The following is a 15909-nucleotide window of genomic DNA, read 5'->3' as shown; positions in this document are numbered from 1 at the left end:
GGTCATCATTTGGGACTGAACCAGCTGATATTAACTTGCACTGACAAGGGGCAGGCTTGCGTTCAATACTTTTTCCCTGTGTCATTCCACATTATTACAAATAACTTCATTTCTGGACATTTATGGTTTGATTTCTTTGTATGTATGGATCTCTTGGGTTGTTACTGACATCTGGTGAAAATTTCATGTCATTAGCACCTCTAGTAATATATTTACTGAGAAAAATGGTGACGTGTTCAATACTTATTTAACCCGCTGTTTATAAGTTGGCAGGTATGGTAGGTTGACTTATACACCGATCGCTGAATTATGAGAAGAGTTTTTTTTTTTTTGTTGAATCCCTCAACATTTTTCTCTGTGTGTCTGCAGAGCACGTTGTCACCTTGGGAGTTGTTTATTGTAGTGAGAATATTGTTTAGTCTACGGCTGTATTAAGTTTATAGATGATTCTTTTAAGGTGAAAACTTAATGTATAACTCAAACATTTCAAATGACCACTATGCCAAATTGAGTTGCATCAGCAGTTTGTTTTTAACCACTGTGGTTGTCTCTCATGGGTCGTCATGTGTACAGGGATAACATCATTTGTTGCAATTATAAGCACAGTCACTGCATACAATTAAAATCTCACTATGATGCTGCGTTGTCTAGACCAGTGATTCCCAACCAGGGGTATGTGTACCCTGTGGGGTACGCGAGCATATTACAGGAGGTACGTGGAAAAATTTCCCAGGTGTGTAAAAAAATAAATAAAAATAAGACTGAGAAATGTAGGGCCCTATGATTTCTGCAATGCGGAAAATGCAAACGGAATCACGAAACTGATAGAAATGGAATCATGTATAAAATGMGGAATCTTGTAGAATTTGCTAATTTAGGGTATTTGGACAATACAAAGTATTTTGGATGCTGCTGTTTCCTGCACCTGCCATTACCTGGTTCATTTATTTAATTATTCACTTTCAAGGCAACTTGTTTATCTTTAAATTCAATTTGAGTTGGAAAGAACACAATGCCTGAGAATTAAATGTTCTACGGGGTTAAATAAATAATTTTCATTTAATAATCAGCTGTACATTGTATTTTTGGAAAATCATCATTACATTTGACTGAAGGGGTACTAGTGGGTACACAACTATAAAAAGGTTGGGAATCACTGGTCTAGACTTTTGCTAAATATCCCTAAATAACATTAATGCATGAAAAACAAAAGAGGTGTTGATGCCGCATTCCTGTTTGGCAATAGGTCATGGGAGATTAGCTCTAAGGGAACCAACAGACATGGACTTCATGAGTCGTACCTCTGTTCTACCACAATCCCACTACATAAATGTGATATAAATGTTAGCTCAATGACTAAACCTAGACTTTCTCCCACGTGTGGATTACTACACTGAAGCTATTCATTATTCAGCATTCTGCCAATGAGGCCAGGAGTGAAGAAGGAGATGAAGAGATCAACTAAAACAGAATGACAAGCAACTTGTTTGTTTTCCAAATAATTAGGAAGACAACAGTGTCCGCTGCAGCTCAGGTTTGAGAATGGAGAATAGACAGGCAACAGAGTCGTAATGGTGCTGACGGCTGTGTTGTTTATTCTGTCATTCAAGCCGATTTAATCATGCTGAGAATCATAGAAAAAGACAGGAAACATTTTCGTGATGAACCAGGCCTTATTGTCTCGCATGTGAGCCGAATAAATACGGAGATTGAAAGAAACCCTGTTGTGGAGTGATATTGTTCGATAAAATATCCTGGTCTTTTTGAATGTTTCAAATATGCGGTTTTGTTCAGCTTATTATTAGACGTATCTACTACTGGATCAACTGCACCATGTTAGTTGGCAGCATRGTAAAAATTTCTTATTACTACCAACTCCCTTTGAACTGCAGTACGGTTTATTTAAAAATGCAGTTAGACTTGCTGCAGGATAAATGTAAAGTAGAACCTCTTAGACAACAGTATTGATTTTCACAAGCAACTCTTCCATTTAAATAACTGAGCCATAAATAACATACCTGCACAATTCTTCTTTATGTCATGTTCGTCTCAGGATCCTTTTCAGTGTGCCAAATAAAGGGAAAATGGGTAGCTGTGTGAATGGGACAGAGACACAACAGTGTGTGCTGCTTTGTATCAAAGCGTCTATGTTAATCAGCTGGCTGGAAATGAGAGGTTGAAAAACTCCGGGTTCTGTGGGCATTTGGACTACATTGCTCTGTTGTCCTGGCCAGGTAAGGCATTCTGCCAGCACCGGGCTCTTTGCCAGGCTGAATTAGAAATGCAATCCTAGCATTGAAGCACTGGCTCCATCACAAAATTAACCTGTGGACGCCACTGTGAGAGAACTGAATATATACAACATTTCTGTGAAAAAATGTATGATATAAAAAAAACTGAGTTTCTATTGGAATGTTTTCTTACTGCTTAAAAGATTAATTTCAGAAACAAATTCTTAAAGACTAAATGATGCATCACATTTGTGAATTAGACTAGAATGGAAAACAAATGTTTGTCTGGGGTCAACGTACATCTTTGACAGGTCCAACAATTTGTGTTTAATAAACAGATATGTGAATTCTGTGCAAGCATGAACATTTAAATAACTTTACGTTGCTTTTTTTTTTAAAGCAAACTAGCAATCTTAAAATTAAAGTGCCTGTGCATGTTTCAATTATMAAAAGTCAAAGAAAACATCTATAAGAAACTTGACATAATTCACAAGATTAATTTTGTCACATAACTGGCATATTTTCTTTCGATCTTGCCTTAGCCAAAGTGAAACAGGAAGTGACACCAAAGGGGAACACTTCCTGTTTATTCATGTACAAATATCTCAACAACTGTTAGTCTCAGCAGCATGATTTTTTTTTATTTTTTTGCAGAATATTATCAATGTTAACTTTACAAAGACGCATTCATATTTATTACAAAACACTTTGATATCACAGGCACTTTAATATGACAGGTCTGAAAATGATTTCAATCAGACAAGAGTGAACTAATAAAAAACATGGCATCAAACAATAACTGAACAATAAACAGTTTTATTACGGGACTTAAACGTCACCAGAATMAACGCATTTGTGGGCCTGAATTTTTTTTCATTTTTAGGAAACTTACTGGCAATGCAGAACGTGGGAAACAGTGGTCCAAACACGACTCCTTGGGGAGCAAAGAGAACTAAATGTGTAGAATAAACACAAAGATCTGAGTTGTTCRTAACATTATTAAAGATTTTTTAAATCAATTTACTTGTTGTCCAGCACACTGTCATGTGATAAAATAATACAAACTTTTTGAGACTGAGATAATTGGGATGATCTTAAAAATCTTTCATAAATTCATCACTGAATCTCTGCTTCTTTATTTTGGGACTTGCATGTTTTTTTGTAAACATTTTAATTCTTTTGATTTAATCTGCAACTTGGCTCTGCAGCGAGTTGTGAACATCCTTTAGTCATTGCCGTTGAAATAGTTTTGTGYAGGATGAGGCATGCAGTGAACCAGAGGCATGAATCCTATAAAGTTATCATTCCACAAGCACTAAGACAGCATGTGCTTAATTAAAGTTGAGTTCTGAACGGTGTGTTTTACTAATCACTGCACCAGGATTGCTTATATATGCTGAATATATTTGGATAAAAAATAAGTCTAAATTAATACTGGATTTTATGTCTCATCTCCCACCCCAACCCTTTTTATGAATTCTGTTTTTCACTTTTTTCTTCCTCRGTTTTTTCCTCTCTGCCTTTAATTCTGTCAATTCTTTTCTCTCATTTTATAGTTCTCTCTTTTCTCTTAAGCTTTTCTGTCCCTTAACCAAACAGTTGTAACTCTGTAATTGGATGTGCTGAGATCCTTAATGAAGCAGCTGACGGCCCTCTGGCTGTCCTATCTTCTCCCGCTATAAAGAAATGTGCTGACAGTGTAACAAAGAAGTTATGGGGGGAAGTTTTGTGAAGCTGCAGTWAAATCTTAATTTTGCATCTAGCTGAACTGCAGCATGTGTGTCAGTGTCAGTTTAGGAATATTTATGTACACCCGTATCTCAAAAAGTGAAACTTCAGGGTTTGCATCTGATTTGTTTTGATTCCATCAGAGTTTWAAAAAAAGCAACCTCTGAGAACCAGATAACAGTTTTTTTAGACTAACAGAAAAAAAAAACTATTCTCAAGCTTTAGATTTCTCCCTGGAAGCTGGCTATTTAGATCCCTTTTTTTGTCTTAAAAACATCGAAGTGTGAGCCTCAGTAACTTGCAGTCTTACATTTAGAATTCTAAGAGATGCAATCCCAATTAGCTGCGGTGGTAATTGTGAGTTCTGTCAGCTTATCGCAAAGTGCATATGCTTGAGGAGTGAGGTTTTATAAATATGATCACAATGCCATGCCAGTTGCATTCTCAGAAACTGCTAGTTCACATGTTTGCATTAAAAGGTTCAGGTTTAATTTGTTGTGAGCATGTTCGCTGAAATAAAATATAGGATRTGTATTAGTCTGATGTCATAATCCTCACATCTTTTCATCCAACATTTTCATGAGCATTTTCATTTATCATATAAACAAGTTAAAATTAGTGATCTTACAGTTAAGGCACATGGCACGCTTGCAAAGTTAAGAGACACTAGATGAGTGTCTCAGACAAATCCTGGGAACAACCTCAGAGATTTCTGTCTGGAAGAGTGCAGTCCTGGGAACATTTAAGGCCAGCGTCACACTACAAGATAATCATGCCGATTTTTGCCCTTCCGACAATCTTAAGGATGTCCAGATTATCGTGATGGCTCTAAAGATAATCATAGCATCGACCATATCAAAATTGGTGTTTTTCGCAAAACTGCAATGGAAACACTTTTTTCGTATCACGGGAGCCACGTGATACGTGATACAAAAAGACGACGATGAAGAAGACAACAGGAAGTAGAAGTAGTAGTAAAATCACCAAAGTTGTAAAAGTTGTAAACTCACCGACTACAATTTCCCAAAAACGCAGCATACGTAACCGCTCACAAGTATAAGGGGCTTGTCACTTGAAAGCCTCAGTAAGATGCAGATGTCTCCTCTGATGAGCGCTAGTGCCATGGTAGCAAATATGCATGTGTTTACATTTATTGCCGCCATGTTTGTAATGACTTATCGCGAGAACAAACRTWYWCMYGTGACTTTAATAGCATTTCTTACTTAATGGAAACATCACAATTGCAAAACAGTGTTTTCGACATTAACAGAATATTGACAAAGTTTTGTGCACATTTGCAATTGAAACGCAGTTAGTGTCAACAGTCACGTCACTCGTGTTCTAATAATAGCCTGGGTGAAGGTCCCCATTAGAATTACTTAAAAGTAAGTAAGTACATCTGAGGGTGGCGGTGTGTGTGTGTTGGGGTCTTTTTTACTCCCCCGTTCCCCGTTGGCTGTCTGGGGATGGGGTCCTGGGGGGGGCCGACCGTCTGGTGGGACCTGGGCTGCGGGCGGACATGGGCTTGGAGGGGCTCTGGAGGGGCTCCGGCTTCCCTGGGGCTGTTCGGGCTCCCGGAGTCTGGCTCCTGGTTGCTGTGGTTGGCCCGCTGGCTGGGGTGGCTGCCGGAGTCTGGGGAGTGGTCGGTTGGGGGTGGGCTCCTGGCCATTGGTAGGGTGTGGGGGTGGTCCGGGGCGTGGCTTTGCTGGGGCGGGGGGCTGGTGATCGGACTGGTGCGGCCCGGGCTGGGACTTGGCTGTCTGCTCTTCTCCACCCCAGACTGAAGGGGTCTACCTCCTGGGTTCGGGTGTGAGCTGCCCTCTGCAGGGGGTGGGTGCATATCCTGGGCCTGGGGGGTATAATGTATGTATGGGGAGTGTGAGTGGATTGTGGCGTCCATCTTGTGCGTCTTTGAATGAGTGGGTGAGAGGATGAGGGTGGGACTGTGTGATTGTGTTTATGTATGCTTGTATTTTTGTCAGGTTGGGACTTAGGCGGCCCCTTCTTCGGGATCATTTAAGGGCCCACTACTCCCCTGACCATGCTGTCCTCTGGAGGGTTGTGCCTTTGCCCGCCGGCGCGCTGGTGGCTCTCGTTGTCCGGGGCTGGGTGCTTGGGCGTGTGCCGGCTCGGCCCGGTGGCTGCCCGGTGGGGCTGGGGCCCCTCTGGTCCTATCGGGCCTTGGCCTGGGGGGGTGCGGCCTGGGGGCCTGGGCCTCTGTGTCCGTGCCTGGATCCACTCTGGCACGGTGGGTACCAGCAGGGCCTGTGAGTTCGTCACTGCTGGCCCCAGGGGTTGCTGTGTGTGGTCGCTGGTGGGGCTCTTCCGGTTCTCTCCGGTGGTCCTCTTTGGGGGGTGGGTGGGCGGCCCTTCCGGCGCGGGTGTCCCTAGGGGCTGTGTGCTTGGGGTCCCTCTCGGGGTCTTTGGCACTGGTCTCCCAATGTCGGTTTCCGGCTTTGCGGGTCGCATCTGTGGTCCCCCCACAGTCACTTTGAAACATTCCACGGGAGAGATCCATGCATGMTCACAACTGCACACAAACAGGTGTTTACATCCTGGGTTTTCTATTCGGGCACTGACTGAAGGGTATGTGGATATGTGTATGTATGTGTGCATGTATGTATGTGTGCATGTATGTTTGTGGGTATTTATGTGTATATGTATGTATGTATGTATATTTATAAATGTGTATATGTATGTATGTGTATGTAAAAAAAAAAACTATATATATACATATATATATATGTATATGAAAGTGTTTGGATATGTAGATAGGGGTATGTTTATATGTATATGTATACATTTGTATATGTATATGGGTATGGTTTTCAGCAAGGCTAAATTCATTATAATTATATAGATATGCATTTTTGTTGCTGTGGTTTTGCTAACTTTGTTTTGTAGGTGTGGAGCCAAAAGTCCGGTGTGCTGTCTTGTGTTTTCTCAACATATATTTTACATATCTTCCAATCTCTTTTTCACTCTCATTACATTTCACTTTTTTCTTTCTTCTTCTTTTTCCTTTATTAATAAAAAAACATTTCATAATAATGGTGTGGAGAGGATGGCTATAAGGGGAGAAGGGAGGCCATCAATAAAAAAAAAAGGAATTACTTAAAAGTTTTGACAAAAGATTAAGTTTTTTGCTGTTCTTTAGATCTCAATGCAACAAACCTGTTATGTGGAAGAATAGGTTGAACTGGGTGTTTAACAATGCTTCTTGGCAATAGATTCAAGGGTTTTTACTGTCATACCAACTTCGGTTTGTGGTATGAAATTTGGACTCAGGTCCCAGATTAAGAATCCACAAAATAATGCAATATAATAAAATAATAATATTCATGTGTTAATAATTAAAAGAGAAACTCTTATACACCCGGGGTTACCAGAAGCTCAAATCAATTGACAATAACAACAAAAGTGGCAGAGGAGATTTGGCAAATTTTTCATGTGCGCTGCCCACTCTGCTCTGCTGCTCATCTCACAAATGCACGTTCCTTACAAATGTGGCACCATTTAAAAAGGAAAACAACAGGCTTTCCAATGGTATGTTTATTGCCAAGAAGCAATGAAATAATCTACTAAACACTGATTTACTTACTCTACTCTACTATAATAGGCATTATTGATCCGGTGTATAATCCTGCTCATTGCCACAACAATTAATCTTATTTTTTAATAAAACCACACTTTTTTAAGATGAAACAAGAGACCAGCACATTTTATCATATCAGCTTACTATTTAAACTCAAAACTAACTGGTTTCTGAAAACAACTGGGTAGATTTCAGCAATTAAGTGCAATTGTTTAACATAAAGGTAGGTATGCTGCCCCTCGGCCCTTAATGAGTCTGCTTAATGATTTTCATAATAACAGGCATGGGGAGGTGATTTAAAAAAAAGAATTAGCACAAACGATTAGCTCTTAAATACTGCAGCTCACAGAAATTATGGTAATTTAGCGTGCACTCACAGAACACTAATTCTTTGGGTATAACCCTACCTTATCCCATGTTCCAAAGTAAAATGATTTAAAAACAAAGCAGAGACATGACCCAAGTAGTGTGCTAATCACATCTCATTTCTCAAGCAGCAGCAGAGAACAAAGTCTWTGCACATGGCTGGCAATTCGATTCAGAAATCCTTTTACTTTGGGGATTATTCCTAGTGCTAATTATTTCTGTAAAAAAAATCAAATCTACTTTAAAATATACATCGTCTTTAATGGGATGGATGTAAAAACTAAAAAAATAAAATTAAAAAAATAAAAGGTATATTTATGTGCAGAGCTCAGTTCCTACAATTATTGGTACAAAGTACTGATAGAATTTATGTTTTTACTAAAAAAAAAGGGAATAGTTCTGCCCGAATAGTTCTGCATTAGCATGTTGGTGGGCAATGCAGCATCAAAATTATATCATTATGCTGCTATTTTACAACAATAATATCAATCATAATCTAATCAGAGCTATGAAGGGAGAACTGAGCCCACTTGAACTCTGTGTTGACTGTTTTGGGTAAATTGTGTCCGGTCGGTGATTAATCACACTCCAAGCGTTCTGATGATGTTGACGACGTTTAAACCTGCGTCGATGAGCTTTTAACTTTGTGCAAATATGTCGAGGCTAAGCATAGTAACAATCTGTTTGCATCAACACCTTGCAACACTGCAGGTATAATAATGTAATGCCATTTACAAAGGAAAAAAAGTGCTCTTTATTGGCTATGATTATGGGGAAAAAAACAGCCACTCAAAATGTGGCTATAAAGCTCAATGTTCACTTGACTGCAAAAAGTTTACTTTTAACAAGAAATACTGTTCTCATTTGAGCCTGTTTTTGTGCAAAAACCTGCTTAATAAAGGAATTAATTCATCTCAAAAGCTTGTCAAACACCTAAACCTGAACACCTGTCTGGTGCTAAAATAAAATCATGGATGTTATATACCCACCTACAATCCCACAGCTGTCATCCCAATTACCACATACAGCATACAGCAGGCTATTTCTTGCTAAGGTGTTGATACAAAATCAATGYAAACTGTGAGGAACATATCATTTATTAGGGATAATGCATGGTTGAGACTGTGGAAGGAAAGGAGATCAATCCCAACTTATTTTGACCCATTATTTTATTTTATTTATTTTTTTCAAACAAACCACTGTGCAGAGTTAATGGGCTACATTTAGTAATGGACAGACACTGATTCTGGAGCCCATCAATGTCAGCAGGTTAGGAGTCCAGCTAAATTATGATCACAATTAAAACCTTTCTGATGTAATCTTTGCAAAAGCAGAGTGCTGCAGCAACGGTGTTAGCCCACAGAGATAACTCTCAGAGCGTTAGCATTTTCTTAATTGTATTATTTCCTATTTTCTACCTTCCATCTACCAACTCGTCTCCTCTTCTGTGCTCCTTCCTTCACTTCCTCCAAAATGAGATGGGGTGATGGACTTCTCCATTACATGAAGGCTATCAAGGGAGTGGCTAATGAGAACAGATAAAGCTCTATCAGCCAGCTGAACCATTATCATCCCTTATTGTGGCAAAATCTCATTTGACTGTGTTTTAATTAAACAGTGCTGGCTAAGTAAAAGGCCGCCTCGTATTCAACTTGGCTGAACCTGGGGCACCACAGCAGTATTCATTTGGCACAGGTAACTTTTAATCATTCTGCCAACGCAGCATGGGACTCAACCTCCACTGTGATATGTTATTGATATGTAGGCAGCTTATTAGAGGTCCCCTTTTTTTCTCCTGGCTGCCCTGACTTGATCTTTTCTAAAGAAAACAAGAAGAAAAGCTCATCTGTTTCAAGGTCTGCTGTATTTTTTAGCATCAAGGCAAAAGAGGAGAAAAAATGTGAGGGAAAGTGGTAAAAAGTAAGAATAAAGTTCAGTTCAGCAAAGCTTAGCAACAAAACTGGCTTGTAATCACCCCCACCTTCTGATGTACACTCACTTAAAAGTTTTTGAACAAACTCTCCCACCTCCTATGTTCTGGAAATTGTCAGGCTGCAAATAAAGTTCTGCTAAAAAAGTTTTATGATAAGARCGTTAAAAGAGACATTGGTTGTGTTCAAAATCAGAGGATGCGTCCTTCGGCCGAATTTATTGACCGCTTACATCACTGTGCCACGCCGGAGGCTGTCCAAATTCGAAGACTCCTCCGATGCGGCCGACGTGTCCTCCCTTTGCCCCGATTTGAGGGATGGGTACTGTGGCTGCCCGATCTGTCCCGGAAGCACGATCCGTACGGTCAGCTCATTTGCGCACAAGCTAAAAGAAGCACAGCTCATTTGTGCTAAATGATAGACTTATGGAATGTGCTTGATTTAAAGGCACAGTGTGTAGGATTTGTTGTTTTCAGCGACATCTAGTGGTTGAGTGGTTGAATCATCCTCCCTGGTCCTCCCCCCACCCCCACCCCCCGCTTCCAAACGCAAAGGAGTTGCTACGGTGTCTGATGATAATTCCAACCGCGATGTCTACCAGCAGCTTCAGGACTAGTGATGTTTCAAGTGGTAAGATTGAGCTTTAATAAGTAAAATTATCCCAGCTACAATGACAGACAACAAATATTACATTTATAGTATTACAACTAAAACCGTTTTTGACGCCGCCACCGYAGTTTGTCCTTCATGAGCCTTCGTAGACAAGATGKCGGTGCAAGATGGCGGCTGCCTGTAGTGGCGACCCGCGACCATGGAGATATAAACAGCTTTTTATAAAGGTAAAAATAATAAAACAAGGTCTTTGTCTGCAATGATTAGACATGTTTTTTATTATTGTCATTAGTGATTATCTCAATTTCGGCTAAAAGACTTGACAAAATCCTACACACTGTGCCTTTAAGAAAAAAATACTGAAAATAATATTTTCTATACAATAGTATTCTGGAACAGTTTTAGCATCGTGTAAATTTTGATTAAAAATATATAGATTTACAATGGGTATATATTTATTTATAACTAGAAGCACTTGGAGAGTGCAAACCTCCACCAAGACCAATTCCCCCCATCCTGTAAGAGTTAATGCTCAAAAGCAGAGAAGGAAACACATTTGCTGAACAAGTTCTGACGTAGTGAACATTTAAGCAGGCAGTATGCACGGGGTTTCTTCTCGGTGGAGCCCAATGTGAAAAAAAAAGTCAGACTCGTCACCCGACGTTATTCATCGTCAAACTGGTGTCGGATTAAGCTCCTAAGTTTTCATCAGTCACATTTCACCATGTAAAACGTCTGTTTTATCCCCTTGTATGAGTTTTTAATGGTTTGACTCTCTTTATAAAGTGCCCCCCCCCCGTCTCCAAACTTTGAGGCCCGGCAGCTCTCTTTTGTCCTTCGAAGGACCCAGCCCCTGAATTTGGACGCAGCCATAGAAACAAATGGTGAAGTAGGAGAAAGTGGTTGAATGCAAAACGTTTTTCTGTTTCCTGAGTTACTTGTTTGTTGCATGGTTAGCATGTACAGCACATCTCAGAAAGAGTAGGTGTGTGTGTGTGGGGGGGGGTGATTCTCCTTGAATGACACTTGAGGATGAAGAAGCTCGTATCTCACAACCTCCTGTTGTGACGAACCAACCAAGAGCTGCTCAAAGTAAGAAAAACTATTTTCATCTGTCTTCTTTGTTTGCACATTTTCCTCCCTTTTCTACGACTTCTTCTGTTTTTGCTTCCCTGACATCTGATTGCAAGGACACACATTAAAAGGCCGGGATGTGAACTCTCCCAAACAGAGCCAACCACACATAGTCAAATCAGCTGAGGCGGATATGTAGCGGCAGGTATGAACAAGGCCGTAGAGTTCGTGTCCACAAGAGTCAGCGTTCTTTCGGTGSTTGGTGAGAATTTTCCACTCAACCTGTGATTGTTCTATTGTGGCAAACTAGTACCGCACTTGAACCTTAATTTAACTGGTATTTCTTTAAATCAAACGCTTTAGGAGTCTGAGCAGTGTTGTTTCAAGAGTTCAAACTGCACTTTAAGTTCTTTCAAAACGATCATCACCTTGGTCTTTCAGGGCTGCCGGCGCTCAGAGGAAAGATCAAAGGTGTTAAATAACTCGTCTTGCTATTGCTGTCAATGGGTTTATTAGCCCGTGCCACAGAGATGTGTCCTTCATTAGCCTCAGTAAAATGTCAATCACTGGATGTGAGCGTGAATGAGTGTCCCTACTCAGCAGACACGTGTGGAGCCTCTGAAGTGCCGGGTCTGATCACTCACTGAGCGTCAGGCATCAGATGAACATTAATGATGGAGAAAGAGAGGAGGGGCCCTGAAAGCATGCATTAGTTAGAGGGCATGGAAGTGTGTTTGGCTGGTGTGACCTTGCATGACTGAGGTAAACTGATAGTCAGCAGTAGCTAGGGTTGAAATAGTCACATGGTTGTTATTATTACCAGCCACTAAAAATGAAAGGGTAGTAATGTTGCAGTGTGTGTGTGTGTGCGCGCGACTGTTGTCATAATGTCTCCTCAACCACTAAACAAACTGTTGAAAGTTAAGCAACTTTAATAAACACAAAATGTCTGAACTCAGTGAATTTTAGTTATTGGACTGAGTCGTCCTCAACTTGTTCAAGTGCTCCATRTGACCCATCACATCGAAACGAAGATTAAGTCTAAATGTGGTATATGGAGAAAAGGACAAATAGTGTTTTAMTTAAAACATTTGCAAAAATTGTACTTTGTCAAAACATAATGAAGAAATGCTTCATCATAGCAATATCATTTGAAAGAACTGTCTGAAATATAATCATAAAACAAAAATTTGAAGCACTGTTTTGAGCAGTAGCAACCAAAAACTTGATTTTGAGCAAAAACGCCTTAAAATTTGGAGATTTTTCTGTGAGCTCGAAATGTTTTTGTTTATTTCCAGCTGGGAAATCTCAATATTCAATTATAATCTGAAGTTTCCTCTTTATAATGACATTTAAAAAAATCTTCATTAAAACTAGAAGCACTCGGAGAGTGCAAACCTCCGCCAAGTCCAAYGTCCCCCATCCTGTAATAGAGTAAATGCACAAAAGCAGAGATGGAAACACATTTGCCGAATACGTTCTGATGTAGCGAACATTTAAGCAGCAGTATGCACAGAATTTCTTCCCGGTTGAGTCCAATGTGGAAAAAAAGGAAAAAAGTCAGACTCATCACCCGACGTTATTGTTGAAAGCTTTCGCATCGGTGCTGCGTGATTTAAAAAAACAGAGTTTCCATTGTGTGTCTAATCACACAGACACACACGCGTCTTCCTATTTTTGTGAGGACCACGCACAGGGGTCACAACCACGCTCTGCGCATTCTTTTTTCCCCAAAGTTTGGCGAGAGGTGGATAGAGGGGCGCACAAATAACTCTTGACTTGATCTGGCCTCAGTTAAATAATWATAAAAATGAACAAACAAACAAACAAACAACCTCCGAGTCTGAAGTCCACCGCGTCACTCCTCTTCCGCAGTCTTCATCGATCTGTGCACAAGCCTACCGACAATGTGGCGTGTTTGAGGAAATGGGAAAAATGGGTTTCATGGTGCAGTCACGCACTTCCTGGTCACAAAACATTCTCTAATTGCGCACCAAATGCGTAAAAATGCGCACATTATGGCAAGAATTATTCATCATTACATCTGGTTCTAAAATTACTTTTATAAAGTTTGAAATCCAAACACTGAAAGCTGTCAGTTTTTTACAGAAGCCCTGTGAAAGCATCACAGCTTTGCCGATCTGAAAGGATTAAAAGGAAAAAAAATCCTGTATCCGCATCATGATCCGGAACATCACCAAAATGTAGTGGTGTGTTACTTGGCCCAGTACCCACATGTGATGTAAATGTCATGACAATCCGTCCACAAGTTTTTGAGTAATGTTGTCCAGAGACAGAACGACAGATYGACTGACATACGTGACTGAAAACATTACCTCGCCGTTCGCGGAGGTAATTACTTAAAATTAGGATTCAGACCAAATATAATTGTATTATTGTAATCAATAAGACAAATTAAATCATAAGTTTGGATCCACTTATGATATCAGAAAGTTCCATGCATCAAAATACTTAAACCTTATTTCGATATAATGGAACCTCATCCTTAATTCATACATGTCAACCCCATTGGCAGTTAGCCTGGATTTTCCTTGACCTTCAAAAAGCCATAATATAAGCCCCGTACGCAATGCAGGGGTCATATTGTTTTCATACTGTTTATTTTATTTATTTATTTTTCAGTGATTTTCAGTGGCTGTACCGATCAAGATAAGCTGGGCAGGAATGCAGATGTGTCCGACCTACGCTGTGTCAGCCAACGATTTTACGATAGACCACATATTTGAGGAGGGGCTCCATCCGAAAAGGTGGTGTCTGGATATAYAAAAATGTTTCTAACAATAACTATTCAACAAAGGAGCTTCAGATGTTTGTTTTTTTTTTTAGCTCTGATTGGGCTGCCCACCAATGAACACCCCCACCCCTCTGGACCCCCACCCAACACAATCAATCTGTTCTGGTGAGTTCTGRTGCTTTGGGTACATGTGGTGGTCATATGTGTTACCGCTATGCTGTATCTAGTTTAAAATAAAAGTAGTACTCTCACATTATTATTAGAACAATAATGTTGTCTTAACTTTTATGTGAAATAACGTGCCACAAAAAGAAAGAAAATAAAACCTTCAAAACTGGCTAAGAACTAAAAGTAAAGTTTTAACATCATAGCCTTTATTAGTTCAGATATAGAAGTAATTATCCTGCATCAAGTGACTTTATCAAATATAACTAAAGTCTGGAGCGATAGTTCCCCTCGTAAAAACTGCTGTGTTCGTTTGACCCCAAAATATGTCTGGGTATTTGAATTTAGCAAAACTAAATAATTGATTTGAATTGTTTGGGAAAAACTAATAGCTGCTTCTTTGATCGACAACCTTCAAATTGTTTAAGATCCATATTCTTTGACCAAAGCAGTAAGCAGCTTTCATCAGAACAGTCTCATCGAATCAACTGCATTATTAATGCCACATGTAACCAGCTTTGTGATGATAATAAACTAAGAATAAAAGAGCCCTTTTTACAATTAAATATCAATTATCTTACATATAATGTGACAATGCAGACTACAATTTATGGTAAAAGTCAAACTGAAAAAGTTTGTGGATTTAAATCAATTCATTAAATTAACAGGATGAAAAATGGAAAAAATGAACAAACGTCTCACACAAAGGCAACACTGTCACCTTGTCAGATTTTAAGATAACATCATTTATAATGTGCTGAATCTGCATTGTAGTAAAATCATTTGACAAAGTTAGTGGCATCGCGGCGCCGTGCTGTGAAGATAAACATGCACACGAGGAGAATTACATGACATCCGTCAAAGTAGAGGCGCGTTTTTATTTACTTTTTTTTTTGGGGGGGGGGGGTTCAGCACTGTAAATAGCTGCAGGTGAATTTTTAACAGGCTTTATGTTCCACAGTTGTGTGTTTAAGAAGAGCACATTGTGAGCTGATGTGAGAAACATGTGAGAAGAAACGCTGTGAAACATGGAGCTAAAAAATAGCATCGGTAAGCTTTCAACAGTTCTGACATCTCTTACAAAACTATCTACTCATCAAATGCGATACGACAATGCGTTTTTATTGACRTCTTGGCTAAACAGGCATTAAAAATTGTCTTCGTTCTTTACATTCACAACTTTGTTTTTGTTAGTTTGTGTTAATAAAATGTGCTCTGACCTTCCCTCTATTACATTAACTGGTTTTATTTTTCCCCTCAAACATTCCTTTTCTTTTTTCCTACCAACTCATGTCACGGCCATTTTCACATTCCTATTCTGTGGGGAGAAGATAACCGCAATACAAGAGAGGATGAGGAGTTCTATTGTTCTTAAGAATATGAACTAAGCTCTTTGTGTGTGTGTGTGTGTGTGTGTGTGTGTGTGTGTGTGTGTGTGTGTGTGTGTGTGTG

At 39.7% G+C, this 15909-nt stretch overlaps 1 long non-coding RNA gene across 5 annotated transcripts in view; it reads left to right on the top strand.

Annotated features, from left to right (window-relative positions):
• Positions 1-15909, top strand: part of LOC106522372 (uncharacterized) — a 46906-nt gene that overhangs the window by 20289 nt on the left and 10708 nt on the right. For 4 of the 5 annotated variants that reach the window (XR_001310778.1, XR_001310776.1, XR_001310779.1 and 1 more), the window contains exons 2-3: positions 14181-14457; positions 15419-15507. This is a non-coding gene — a long non-coding RNA (uncharacterized LOC106522372). Of the gene's footprint in view, positions 1-14180; positions 14458-15418; positions 15508-15788; positions 15904-15909 lie in introns of those variants that run through there. The other variant, XR_001310780.1, reaches the window with a different exon arrangement.

The sequence above is a fragment of the Austrofundulus limnaeus genome, unplaced genomic scaffold, assembly GCF_001266775.1.
Source record: "Austrofundulus limnaeus strain Quisiro unplaced genomic scaffold, Austrofundulus_limnaeus-1.0 Scaffold128, whole genome shotgun sequence".
Classification (NCBI taxonomy): Eukaryota; Metazoa; Chordata; class Actinopteri; order Cyprinodontiformes; family Rivulidae; genus Austrofundulus; species Austrofundulus limnaeus.
Note: the sequence above shows the minus strand (reverse complement) of the source record. Positions and strands in the feature narration are given on the sequence as shown.